The sequence below is a fragment of the Manis pentadactyla genome, chromosome 5 (genome assembly GCF_030020395.1).
Source record: "Manis pentadactyla isolate mManPen7 chromosome 5, mManPen7.hap1, whole genome shotgun sequence".
NCBI lineage: Eukaryota > Metazoa > Chordata > Mammalia > Pholidota > Manidae > Manis > Manis pentadactyla.
The window spans coordinates 79,029,936-79,043,332 of NC_080023.1; the positions used below are offsets into that span (position 1 = coordinate 79,029,936).

Here is a 13,397-nt window from a genome sequence, read left to right on the forward strand (position 1 = left end):
CATATCTGCGCCACTTCCTAACTAATCTCATTGAGAGGAGTGCCCAGTGTCCCAAGTGCGCCAAGTCAGGGGAGACGTCCTGGGGCCTGGGTTAGGGGCGTCTCCTGCACCGCAGGGCCAGGGGCAGGCCAGATGCCCACAGAGGGTGGGCTGGATGCCCAAGGGGCCAGATGCCCCAACCTGGATGTAGCTATGATTTCTAATGGACCAGGTGAAATGGAGTTAGGAAGGGAAACAGACCGGGGGAAACTGAGGGACTCACCAGAAAATAGTCCACGCAGTGGAGAGCAGGCTGAGGTCCCGGGTTGGGGAAGGAGGGGGCAGGGCTGCTGGTGGCCGGTGGGGGCCCCACGGTCATGCTCCTTCCTGGGTTTCGGCTCCAAATGTAAGATAAATTCTAGTCAAAATAAGCAGGCTATGAGAGGCAACAAAGGGCCAGGCAGTTTATTTGAGCACAATTCCCAGGTGATGTTCCCAGGTCTGGGTATTACAGGTCAGGGAAGTCACACCCGGTCAGAGAGGTGGGGGCTTATAAGGGGTTAGGAGGGGGAGGAGTGGGCAAGCTGTCCTAGGGGGTGTGGAGAGTGATGATTGGCTAAAGGTGACATAATAGACAACTAGAAACTTTTTTCCTTCCAAGAGGGAGGAGGCTGACATCCAGGTCTTAGTTCACACATCAGAAGGATAGAATTCGGGAAGAGCTGTCCCCTTTCCATATAAGACACAGATCTTGGGGTCTGGTCTGTTCTCCTTTTATGGTATCTCTGTTCTGTTTGTATGTCCTTGTTTTTCCTTCCTCCAGCCTAACAGTAATTAGTAATTACCTCACAGGGTTATTCTAAAGACTAAATCAGTGGTTCTAAAACTTCTGTTAGAATCCACTTTCAAGATTGGGATAATGTAAATGTCCAAATATGATAACACATCTTCTGATCCATAATTTGTAAATGGATAGTGTATGAATCTGTAATTATGTACATCCCCAGGGATCTACACTAAGCAACTAGATTTGACAACTATAGAATTTAATATTATAAACTTTATTAAACCCCTGCACAATGCCTAGCCTATGGTATATGCACAGTAGATGTTAGATTTAAATGATAACATCTTACAAATGTCATACTGCTTTATAATTTACAAAGCACTCACACAAGAATTATCCCACTTGCTCTTCAGAACAACATAAGGATCAGCAATAATTTCTATTGAACCCAAATTATTCAGTAGATTGTAATCACTTAAATGCTGTCTTCTTCTAATGGAATGAAATTAAGAGATGGAAAACTCTTAAAAATAAGATTTTCCTTAGTCTGAAAATTATCTGTCTGCTCCTCCAATTGTATATTGCCTATTATGACCCTCAACTTTGGTAATCAGATCTCTGGCTTCTTGAAATTGTATTAAGAACCACTACATTAGGAAGAAGAATTAGAAAAAAAAAGAAAGAAAAACAGAGTGCTGGTTAGGCAACCAACACTTCTGTTACAAGGAATATCTCCAGGGAAGAAAAAAAAAATGAACATTTAACCAAAAGATTCCTAACCATGCACTTGGCAAGAGGGAGAAGTCTCAAAAGGTTGAGAAAAGATGTTGCTGGAAATCTGACATCAGATTGTACAATCCCTACTCACTTCTTGCTGCAACTCCAGAAAGCAATGAATAAATTCTTCCAGATCTTTGTTTCTGGAAGGCACAGCAGGTCATTCTACTGGTCCTTAGGAATTAATAAACACATAAACTAATAACTGATTTTTGTCAGTAAGTGACTATAGAAAGTAGTCAATAAGACACATAAAAAATAACATAATAGATTTGTTGCCAAATCAGGTAGTAACGAAATCTGCTGTAATTCTGATAGGAATGTAGAATCTCAACAATATAAACATGACAATTAAAAGGTGTGACAGACTACCAATTCAAAGAACAAGGTGGCAAAAAATGGTATAGGTATAAAAGTCACATTAAAGTAAAAATCAGTTTTAACCTGGGGCTTCAGGGGAAATCATCCTAAAAGTAGTATGCAAGTCCCTTGGGTATATGTAACTGTAAAGTTCCCAAGTCCTAAATATTCATCTCAGGCATGGGTAGTACTGGGCATGAATCCCTGATGATCTAACAAATTAAACATGTAATTTAATAGGAAATGTTTCAGTGTTAGATTTATGAATTTAATTTGAATTGCATAAATGAATTTGATATTAAGACTTGTGATTTTTTAATTCAAAAAATGTACATTAATTTGGACATAAACATTATTTCAAATTTTAAAAGAAAATCCAATAATAAACCACCAAACTTATACTTACCAAATCTGTAAGTAGCATTTAAATGCTTACAAAGATTTGTTAGGCTTGTAAGCCTTCCTAAATTGGTTGTTTAAAGTACTTGGGGAAAACAAAAATGTGAAATTCATAGTTACATTTGAAGTTTTCAACTTAGTAAATTGAACGTTATTTTATTTTTTTATTGCAATAAAATTGATATACATTATGTTGGTTTCAGATGTACAACACAGTGACTGGATAATTGTACATTGCTAATGCTGGCCACAATAGGTGTATTTACCCCATTATCTTACCAAGATACTACAATATTATTGGTTGCATTCTCTTAAAAATATGGAATGCTTCACAAATGTGTGTGTCATCCTTGCATAGGGACCATGATAATCTTTGTATCATTGCAATTTTAGTATTGTGCTGCCAAGGCAAGCACTGAATGTTATTTTAAATACAAATAAGTGTGACTATTCTCACCCCAGACTTTAAAAAGTCAACTGACTATCTTCCAGCTAGAGGGTAGGACTATGTCAGAGGAAGGGAGGGAAAAAACAGAAAAATGACTGAACATTGGTTTTGGAAATGTATCTACTAATTTGCTCTGTTTCGGTTGCTCTGTATTTCTTAAAGTTTTTTAAATTCTACTAACATTAAGTGAAATGCCTTAATTTCTCTGATTTTTTAAAAATCAGATAATGTAAAAATTTAGTCAAAGTTTATATTAGGTGGATAGGAATTTCATTCACAATATTATTTTAATTGAATTCCTAGTCACCTAATACATATACTTAAAAAAAAAAGGAAGGAAGAAAGGGAGAGGGATACAGAGGAAGGAGGATAGAGGGAGGAGAGATGGTGGGAAGAAAAAAGAAAAAGACAAGATTCCTGTCTTCTAAAGGCTTTCAAGATATTATTTTTATACCCTTTCCTGTTTTGGAAATACTCATTTGCCAAGTATTTTTCAGGTGCCCAAGAGCCAAGTCCTGAGTTAGATGCTAAAGATACAGCCCAGAGCAATATAGGCTCCGGCTATACTTATGCCAAATTTAAATAGAACTTAACAAGTAAAATAGAATAGACTAAAAAAGTACAAAATACAAGTAGGTATTAACTTTCCTAATTAACTTAAGATATCTCTAAACTCTGTTTAGTAAAGCACTTTACCAAACTTAACTATATCCTAATAGATACACTAAATTGAAAGGGTAGATGTGGAAAAAATAATGTTCTACTACAGCAAATGCCTTGTAACTGGATATTTGAGATAAACATTTCCATATTTCAGACTTACAGACTAGTTCAGACTAGTTTTTGTTATTGACATAGGGACAAATACAACATAACATAACATAACAGACTAATTATATTGTTTGGAGAAATGGTTTTTTAAATAGTCACAGTTACTGTAGTTTAAAAATTGCTTTATAAGTTTAGACAAATCCAAAGGACAAATCCTATTAAGTGATTTTAAATGCCTTCTATGGGATTATTACATATAACAGATACAGACAAAAATATCTGAAATCTAAGTTACTTAATAAAGTATAATAAAAAATATATATCTACATAAATATATTTGCAATAAAAAATGTATCCTATAGTCTATAAGGTTTAAGGGAAATAAGTGCAGATAAGAAAACCCTATCAACATGAATTCTCCTGGCTCTTGAGAATATATTTCAATTTAAAAAGCATTTAGTATACTTGGTCTATTCTAAGTGTTTCACCCATTTCCACAAACTGAAAAGTATAATTTAGTGAAAAATATAATCTAGATTCAAGTCTTCTCTGCAAGAGTTGGCCAGAGCATTCCAAATACAGAAAATTCAATGGTAAGCATAAAAGGTTAATTCTACTATTTTAAGTGTAAAGAAAAATTATTACTAGAAAAGAAATAGGCTAAAGTTGCAGTCCCTAAGAGTGTAGAGTCCTTTCTTATTTCTTCATTCCTGTCTGATTCCTCCTGCCTCAACCCCTCAACAACACTGCACTTTTTCCTATTTAAACACCAATTAGCACACTGAAGTTGTACTGCTTTATTAACATCTTTTGACATCATTTTTTTCTCATGTTGTACTATATACATTTTCCTTCACTCTGTTGAAGCAATTGAAACGATTTTCCCATAAACTAATTCCAGCCCTTGTTCAAGAATGGGTACATTAAATTTTTTTGCTTACCTTTTAGATGTATCTCAAATAATCCTTTCATTTTCACTCAAATTCAAAGATTCAGTTTAGTTTCACTGGAGCTGAGACGCTTCCTGGCCACCCTGTCACTCACTGGCTCTGCAAATCTGGAGGCTGCCTCCCACTATTCAAATCATTCCTTAATCTCTTTAGAGAAGACAATGGCAGTAGTAGCTATCAGCAAACATTTGGTGCCTTCCAGATCTACGTATTTCATGTTCCACCTTTGGGACATATGCAAAAATGGCACTAAGCTCACCCTATTTCTAGGCTTCCCACTACTTGGTAAGTTACCATTGCTCTTCAGTTTCTTGTGTTGCCTTGGGAGGATGTCTAGAAGAGCTTGGATAGGGTTATTTATCTTGCCGGAATCACACAGTAAGCAGTGCCAGTCCACAGAACTTCAGATTCAGCACCTGCATCTGGCTCTGATTCACATCTGTTGGCTACTATCTTAGTTCAAAAACATGTTTTTTCTATACATGGTCACATGATCAGAAATCCAAATAAAAGCAGGCAGCATGAATTATTTTATTAATAACAATGATGAGGCAAGAAGGTCTGTGTGGTAACTCTCAGGGTGATCAAACACATCTGGACATTCTGGCCATACTTGTTTCCCATCTATTGACGGTTCTTCATATGCTCCAATTCCAAGTGGATTTTTAGTGGAATTTAATTTGAATGTCTCAAAACAATCAGCTCCAGTTACAATTTCTGATATAATGTCTTACAGCAGGCAATTATCAAGATAACACAGGATTGGTTAGGACATACTGACACCTAGCTTATGTATGATTTTTAATAAGTTTTGTGCTTGATTTGTTACTAAAGCAACAATTTTCAAAAAATCTCAGATACATAAACAGCATTTGGGATACTCAGATTTACTTTATTTCAGATATACTAATATTGTATTTTAACTGCTACCCTTCCTTGTTAGGTACAGATCCTATAGCCCAAAAAGTGTTCAACAAAGGTAAGTTAAGTAAAGGTGATTTAGCATTTTTTAAGCTAGAGGGCTGCCTTCTCGTTAAGCAGAGCTATAACTGTCCTACTCTTTAAAACCACATTTCTTCACGACCACAATTTTTATTTCAAACCTTTGTGTGAATGACAAAACATACCTGACAATTAAGGAGATGGTTTTATTCAGGCTACTGTAATAGGGAGAACTTTCATTAATAAGGAACATCTTAAGGAAAAGGCAATTGGGCCCACATTTTATAGAGGCAGATAAACAGGGGAGTCATTGAGGAAGGACAGAGATGTATCTTACCTAGATATATGTGACAATAGGGTAATCTTTTATGTTTACCCATTCTTGAAACACAAAAGAGTGAGGAGGGGTCCCAACTGTTGTAGCTTTCCAGGACCACAGAGCTCAGATGAAGTTCAACACAATCAAGACAATGACAGTTGTTCAAGACAAATGAATATCATTCATCCTGAACACAGAGACTATCATAAACCTCCTGAGTGGGATGAAGCAAGGTCTAAGAATTATTCTGTAATTCTGAGGGGAAAATCTCAGGGCAGACTGTCTTTGAAACCACAATCAGTCAAAGAGAGAAATAAAATGGGAGAAACCTATTTATTTTCTTACAAGCCATCCACTTCTACTCTCTCGAGTCTCTCCCAACCCAGCTGAAGAAGCCCCCACCCAACCTCTCTGGTCCAGATAAGCCCTCTAAGCCCTCGCTAGCCCTTGTAATTACCTATTCATATGGAGATGGCCTACTCCTCTCCACCCCCTGGAAACACCTATGGTATGGAGATGCACTAAAGCCAGGTGAGAGATTCTAGAAATATTGCAATTTTACCCACACAGTCTCTCAAGGATTCTTGTTGGCACTATTCCTATAAACTCCTTAAAAACCATCTGTTGAGAGGTGGTGGAAAATAGCAATTGTTTTGGGGCCCTGGAAGCTCTAAAGACAAATATTTAAAAGGAAAAAGAGAAATATTCGTAAAATGTTTGTATTAAAGAGCCAGGAGTTGAAGCTTGAGGGTGTCCAGTCCAGTGAATTCCAAGAGATTGTTGAGGAGAATCTTTTGGCTATGCAGCACTGCTTGCTAAGCTTCATGCTCTCTAAGTAGGACATCAAAGTGATTTTGTCTATGGTCTTGGTTATTGTAAGGCTGGAGGAAGGGAAAACAAGGACATACAAACAGAACAGAGAGATACCATAAAAGGAGAACAGACCAGACCCCAAGGTCCGTGCCTTATATGGAAAGGGGACTGCTCTTCCTGAATTCCATCTTTCTGATGTGCCAACTAAGACCCAGATGTCAGCCTCCTCCCTCTTGCAAGGAAAAAAGTTTCTAGTTGTCTATTATGTCACCTTTAGCCAATCATACCTCTCCACGCCTCCTAGGATAGCTTTCCCACTCCTCCCCCTCCTAATCCCTTATAAGCCCCCACCTCCCTGACCAGGTGTGACTTCCCCGGCCTGTGTTTCAGGTTGAGGAACATCACCCGGGAATTGCGCTCAAATGAACTGCCTGGCCCTTTGTTGCCTCTTGTTGCCTGCTTATTTCAGTTAAAATTTATCTTACACTAGAATTTATCTTACAGTTATGTTTTACATAAGGGTATGCTCGACCTAAGCACCTCTCTGGACTTCCTTAGTGGTCCAGACAGTGACTTCTCCAGGGAGAAATCAGACCTATGCATGGTTAGTTCTTTGAAATTTATATCAGGCCATGGGGCTTAAGCTTGAGCATTTCTTTGATCCTGTGGACACAGTTTTCTACAAGGCAGCCTCCAGTCCTGGGGATTTGGGCAGTCAGGTTTTAGTTCTCCATGAAGCCAAGTCAGGCAGAAGAGAAAAACTGAAAACAATTTGGATGGCTGAAGCCAGATACTGAAGGAAACTTGAAGAATTTAAATTTGGTAAGGATTAACAATTTGAGCAAATGTAACTGAATCCAGTCTAATTTACAGGTAGACACCAAAACTGGTTTTTTCACAGGGTGAAGATGGAAGCTATTTAAATCCCTACTACACAAGACAGAGTCTACATATCAATCAGTTATCTGTAATTTACAAAGAGGTATGCAAAAGATATCAAAGCCCATGAACCAGACTAGAATGTAATAAACTGATGGAACGTGCTATAAAATGATGCAGTTTTCAATTGAAACACAAATTTTCTCTCTATAGTTACCCACATTTAATCAAAAGCAATTATAAAGATTATTCTTGATCACAAGATAAATTTGGTATAATTAGAGTTAGCCTGATTATTCACAAAGGTGTAGCAATGATGGTAATTTACCATTGAGGGCTTCTTAAATTTGCTTTGCTGAAAGTTTTCATTAAAAATCTCAGGTTAGACTTTAAAAGGGCTCTTGAGGCTAGGAAGCCAAGCCATAAACTTGTTATTAGATTTCACATGCAGTAGCTATAAATTTGGGGTAATTTCTCTCTTCTCTAAATCCCTCTAATATGCTGGACTTACCAGAAAGTAAACCTCCTTACTAATCTGTAACCCAGAAAACACCATAAGGCAGGAACCAGACTAGTTTTCCCAAGAGGGCTTTGTAAGCATTGCTCCAAAGTCACTAGTTCTTTAAAAGTTTCTAGTCATATAGATTAAATGAACATCATTTTCAAATATGATATTCCAAGCAAGGTCTCAGTAATATAACCAATGCTTCCAATCATGTCCTGGTAATAAGGAAACAGATTATTTTTGAATCTATACAAGTAATTATATTGCTATTAAAATAAGAATATACAATAATATTTTCTGGCTTCAAGAAGGAGAAAAGATCATATAGAAATGTTTTATTTCTGTTTTTAAATGCAGAGTCTATTAAATTGTTATAAGTTATAAATAGCTTAGGAGTATAGGACCAAGGGCAGGCTACCACAAAATGTGCCACTTAGGCATGTTGATTACTTTAAATTGCTGGAGAAATAGCTGGTACAAGAGGGATACTTTGACCATCATATGCTCCCTGCCAGAAACCAGGAACTAAATCTCTCATGTGAAGAGTACCCTTCCTGTCACAGGAGGTAGAGAGACATCCGTATCACCAGAGACAGGGAATCAGAGTGGAGAAGGCTGCATAAATGAATCTTGTTACTTTTTTTTTTACTAATTTACTACACTAGCCCAAATGCTATTTAGAATTCCTTGCTAATTGAAGCTCCCAAACCTAAGTTTCCTTTGTCCAGTCGATTCCTCACAGATTTACTTTCTGTTTGTTTAAAATGTATAAAAACTACATGTTTTGGTCGTTTCTTTAGGTCTCAATTTCACTATTGAACCCCTAAACATACATAGCAAAACTTTGTTTTTTTTTTCTCCTGTTAATCTGCCTCATGTCAATTTCATTCTTACACCAGCTGGAAGAACCTTGAAGCATAGAGGAAAATTTTCCTTTCTAGTGGGAGAAAACATAAAGCAGTTCCTCATATATGGAACAAATAAAATACTAAACATCAATCTTCCAAACAAAAATCACAACCATCTCTCATTAGTTCATTCAGTCTTTTGGAATTAATTCTTGCACTGCTCAGTCTTGGGTTAGTAGGCTTCTGAGCCAATCTGCTTCTCGACAGGAATTCTTGAAATCTTGACTCAGCCCATTGGTTGGTTAAGTTGGTTAAACAATGCCATTAGAAGCCTGGTCCCCAAAATACCTGGCATCATTGTTTCCCATAGAGCACTGAGACAGTCATCTGTTGAATATGAAGTGTTCAGGGCCACAGTTGATTGTAAGAGCTTTCAGAGAAAAACAAAAATCTCTGTAGATGACAGACTTAAAATGACTATGTTTTAAATTATGACTGATAATTTGCCAAAGTGAAAGTTCTGGTGAGAATTCTAAAGTATAGTGCAACTGACAAGGAAATGTTATTGTTTCTATGGTGTGCAAAACAAGGTAATAAAATCAATCCCCCCAAAAAACAGTTTTAGACAAAATATCTATAAACATAATAATTAAGCTATTTTTAAAAATGAGTAAATATTACATTAAGTTAATGAAAATGGCTGAATAGGGTGGAGGGAGAAAAGATGACCCAATAGGAAGTCAAGGTGGGCACCTCCTCCCAAACACACACCAGGGAAGCAACTACAGCAAATACAACTAAACCTAAAGATGACCTGAACACTGCAGATAGAATAGGCCACCTACAACTGGTGAAGAAGAGACCACACAGAGAAGGGTAAGTTTCAGAGCAGCAACTGGGCAGAACAGAAACCATTCCGCCATGGTAGCCCATAGTCAGGAGGAAGAGGAATGTAGTGGGGAGGGCACAGGCACTCAGGAACTCTTCACACCTGGCCCTGGAGATCTACTCTGGGAATACAAGTCCACATGGCTTTGGGTTCCTTCTGGTGATTATTAGAGCCAGACACCTGGGACAGTTAGAGCACTGGGAGGCTTAGACTTCATCACTTGTGGAGGACAGGTATGCTCTGGCAGTCCTGCTGATACCAAAGCACAGGCTGCAAATAGAAAGATTTGCTAGCGGCAGGAGGGGTGCCAAAGGGGTGAGGGTTGGATGGAGCTCTTTCCACAGGAGAAAGGGAAGGTGGAGGACACTTCCCCAGCCCTCCTTCACACATTGGGCACTCATTGGAGGCTAAATGCTTTCAGCCTTGAGGAACTTCCTTGTGAATACTCCCACCCACATATCCCAGCAGCATCAGACTTTGCTTTTCCACCTTCCTCGGCCCTGTCTCAGCCTAATTAGAGAAGACACTGATGGAGCCAGCTCCAGGCACTCCTTTCTCCTCATAAGCACCCAGCCTGGTGCTGTGTGCCCCACCATCACCCCAGAGCCATGTGACCACCACGCCCACCCTCTTAACTTAGCAATGTCACCACTGCTTCAGGGCAGGCAGAGGGTGGTCCTGACCCCAGTGAGCTTAGCAGAAGCTCCACCACTCTGATCACAAGGGCCAGCTAAAGCAAACTACCATCCACTGGGGACTGAGATAGACCACTGCGGGCAAACAGACAGACAGGTAGCCCTGTCCATAGCCCACCAACAGCAACTGGGACTCCTTCACAAAGGAGAACCAGAAGACACTGGAGAGTAAAGAGTCTTAAGCTTTTGGACACCACAGGATGCCTCCTTCATAAATCCATTCTCTCTAGACCAGAAAGCATAGCAGATCCATCTAATATAAAGGAAGAAACAGAAAAATCATTTCAAAATGAGGAGGCAGAGGAATAAGTTCCGAGCAAAACTACAGGACAAGATACCAGAAAGGGCTAAATGAACAGAGATCACCAATCTTCTTGACAAATATTTCAAAGTAACAGTAATAAATATGCTCACTGATCTGTGGAAAAGAATTGAAGTTCTCAGGCAGGACTTCAACAAAGAGATAGAAGTTAGAAAAGAGGCACTCAGAGCTGAAGAATACAGTAACTGAAATGAAATATGCATGGAGGGAATGAATAATACATTGCTGCAAGTAGAGATAATCAATGAGTTAGAAATTAGAGAACAGGAAAACAACAAAATTGAGAAACATAGTGAAAACAGAATCTCTAGGAATGAAAGAATGCTAAGAGAGCTGTGGACAACCCCAAATGAAACAATATTCATATAATGGGGGTGCCAGAAAGAGAAGAGAGAGACAAAAGAACAGAAAGTCTCTTTGAGGAAATAATTTTTGAAAACTTCCCCAGCCTGGGGAAGAAAATAGACACTTAGGTCCTGGAAGCACAGAGAACCCCTAACAAAAGGAACCCCAGGAAGAAAACACTAAGACATATAATAATTAAAGTGACAAAGATTAAAGATAAGGAGAGAGTACTAAAAGCATCCAGAGAGAGAGAAAAGATTACTTATAAGGGAAACCCATCAGGTCAACAGCAGACTTCTCAGCAGAAATGTTACAGGCCAAAAGGGAGGGGCATGAAATAGTTAATGTATTGAAACAGAAGAACCTTCAACCAGGAATCCTCTACCCAGCAAGATTATCATTCAAATGTGAAGGAGAGAATAAACATTTCCCAGATAAATGAAGGCTCAAAGAATTTATAGCCACTAAACCAGCATTACAGGATATGTTAAAGGGACTGCTGTATGTGGAAATATTCCTAAGAATAAATAGTTTTCACCAGTGAAAATAAATTAATTACCAAGCAAGTATGAAATTAAAACAAAAATATTAAAACCAAATATACACAAAATCAGTCAAGGGATACACAAAAAGTGCAGGATATGACATCTAATACATAAAGTGTGGAAAAGAAAGAAGAAAAAAAAGAAGTATTTTAGACTGTGTTTGAAATAAAGCAATAAGCAACGTAATATAGATGGTTATATAGTTAGGAAGATATTCTTGAACCTTATGGTAACCACAAACCTAAAGCCTATAATAGATACACAGAAAATTTAAAAAGGGAAATCCAATCACAACACTAAAGAAAACCATCAAATAACAAGAGAAGAGTATAAGAGAGGAAGAAAGAGAGGGGAAATATAAAAACAACCAGAAAACAATTAATAAAATGGCAATAGGTACACACATATCAATAATTACCTTAAATGTAAATGGACTGACTTACCAATCAAAAGACATAGAGTGAGAATGGATGAGGACACAAGACCCATCTATGTACTGCCTGCAAGTGACTCCTTTCATACCCAAAGACACACAGACTAAAAGTGAAGGGATGAAAAAAGATATTTCATGCAAAGAACAGGGGGAAAAAAGTAGGAATAGCAGTACTTATATTAGGCAAAATTGATTTCAAAACAAAGAAAGTAAAAAGGGACAAAGAAGGACATTACATAATGATAAAGGGGTCAGTCCAGCAAGAGGATATAGCCATTATAAATATCTATGCATCCAACATAGAAGCACCTAAATATGTAAAACAGAATTAAAGGAGGAATTCTAACAGAATTAAAGGGGGAAATAGATTGGTACACATATATTTTAGAAGACCTTAACACACCACTCACATCAATAGACAGATCAACCAGACAGAAAATAAATAGAGTCATTTAACAATACATTAGTTCAAATGAACTTACCAGATATCTACAGAACATCCACCCAAAAGCAGCAGGATACATATCTTTCTTAAGTGTACATGAAACATTCTTGAGAATCGATTACATACTAGGACACAAAAAGAGCTTCAGTAAATTAAAAAAGACCAAAATTATATCAAGCAGCTTCTCAGACCACAATGGTATGAAACTAGAAATAAATTACACAAGAAAACAAAAAAGCCTACAAATACCTGGAGGCTAAACAACATGCTTTTAAATAATCAATGGATCAATGAACAAATTAAAACATATCAAGCAATTCTTGGAAACAAATGTAAACAAAAATTCAACAGTCCAAACTTCATGCAATGCCACAAAAGCAGATCAAAAAGGGAACTACATAGCAATACAGACCTATCTCAAGAAATAAGAAGAATCCCAAATAAATGGCCTAAACTCCCAATAAAAGAAACTCGAAGAAGAATGAAAGTAAACTTGTAATGGATTGAAGAACTGAATGTAAGACATGAAACCATAAAACTCTTGAACATAACTATGAGAAATTTTTTCCTGGATGCATCTCCTCAGTCAGGAAACAAAATAAAATGAACAAATGGGACTACATCAAATGAAAAAGTTTCTGTATAGCAAAGGACACCACCAACAAAACAAAAAAGGTAACCTACAGTATGGGAGAATATATTCATAAATGATTTATCTGAAAAGGGGTTTATAATGAACACATTCATCTCAACACCAAAAAAGGCAAATAAACTGATTAAAAAATGGGTGGAGGACCTAAACAGACATTTCGCCAAAGAAGAAATATAGATAGCCAATAGCCACATGAAATGATGATCCAAATTGTTAATCATCAGAGAAATAAATGCAAATCAAAGCCACAATGAGATATCATCTCACACCAGTTAGAACGGCCACTATCCAAAA

The 13,397-nt window shown here is 37.4% G+C and overlaps 1 non-coding gene across 1 annotated transcript; it reads right to left on the bottom strand.

The window, feature by feature from the left end:
* Positions 1-2,615: 2,615 nt before the first annotated feature.
* LOC118926757 (U6 spliceosomal RNA) lies at positions 2,616-2,717 on the bottom strand. The gene has a single exon (XR_005030606.2). It is a non-coding gene; the product is annotated as a U6 spliceosomal RNA (small nuclear RNA).
* Between the last annotated feature and the right edge of the window lie 10,680 nt (positions 2,718-13,397).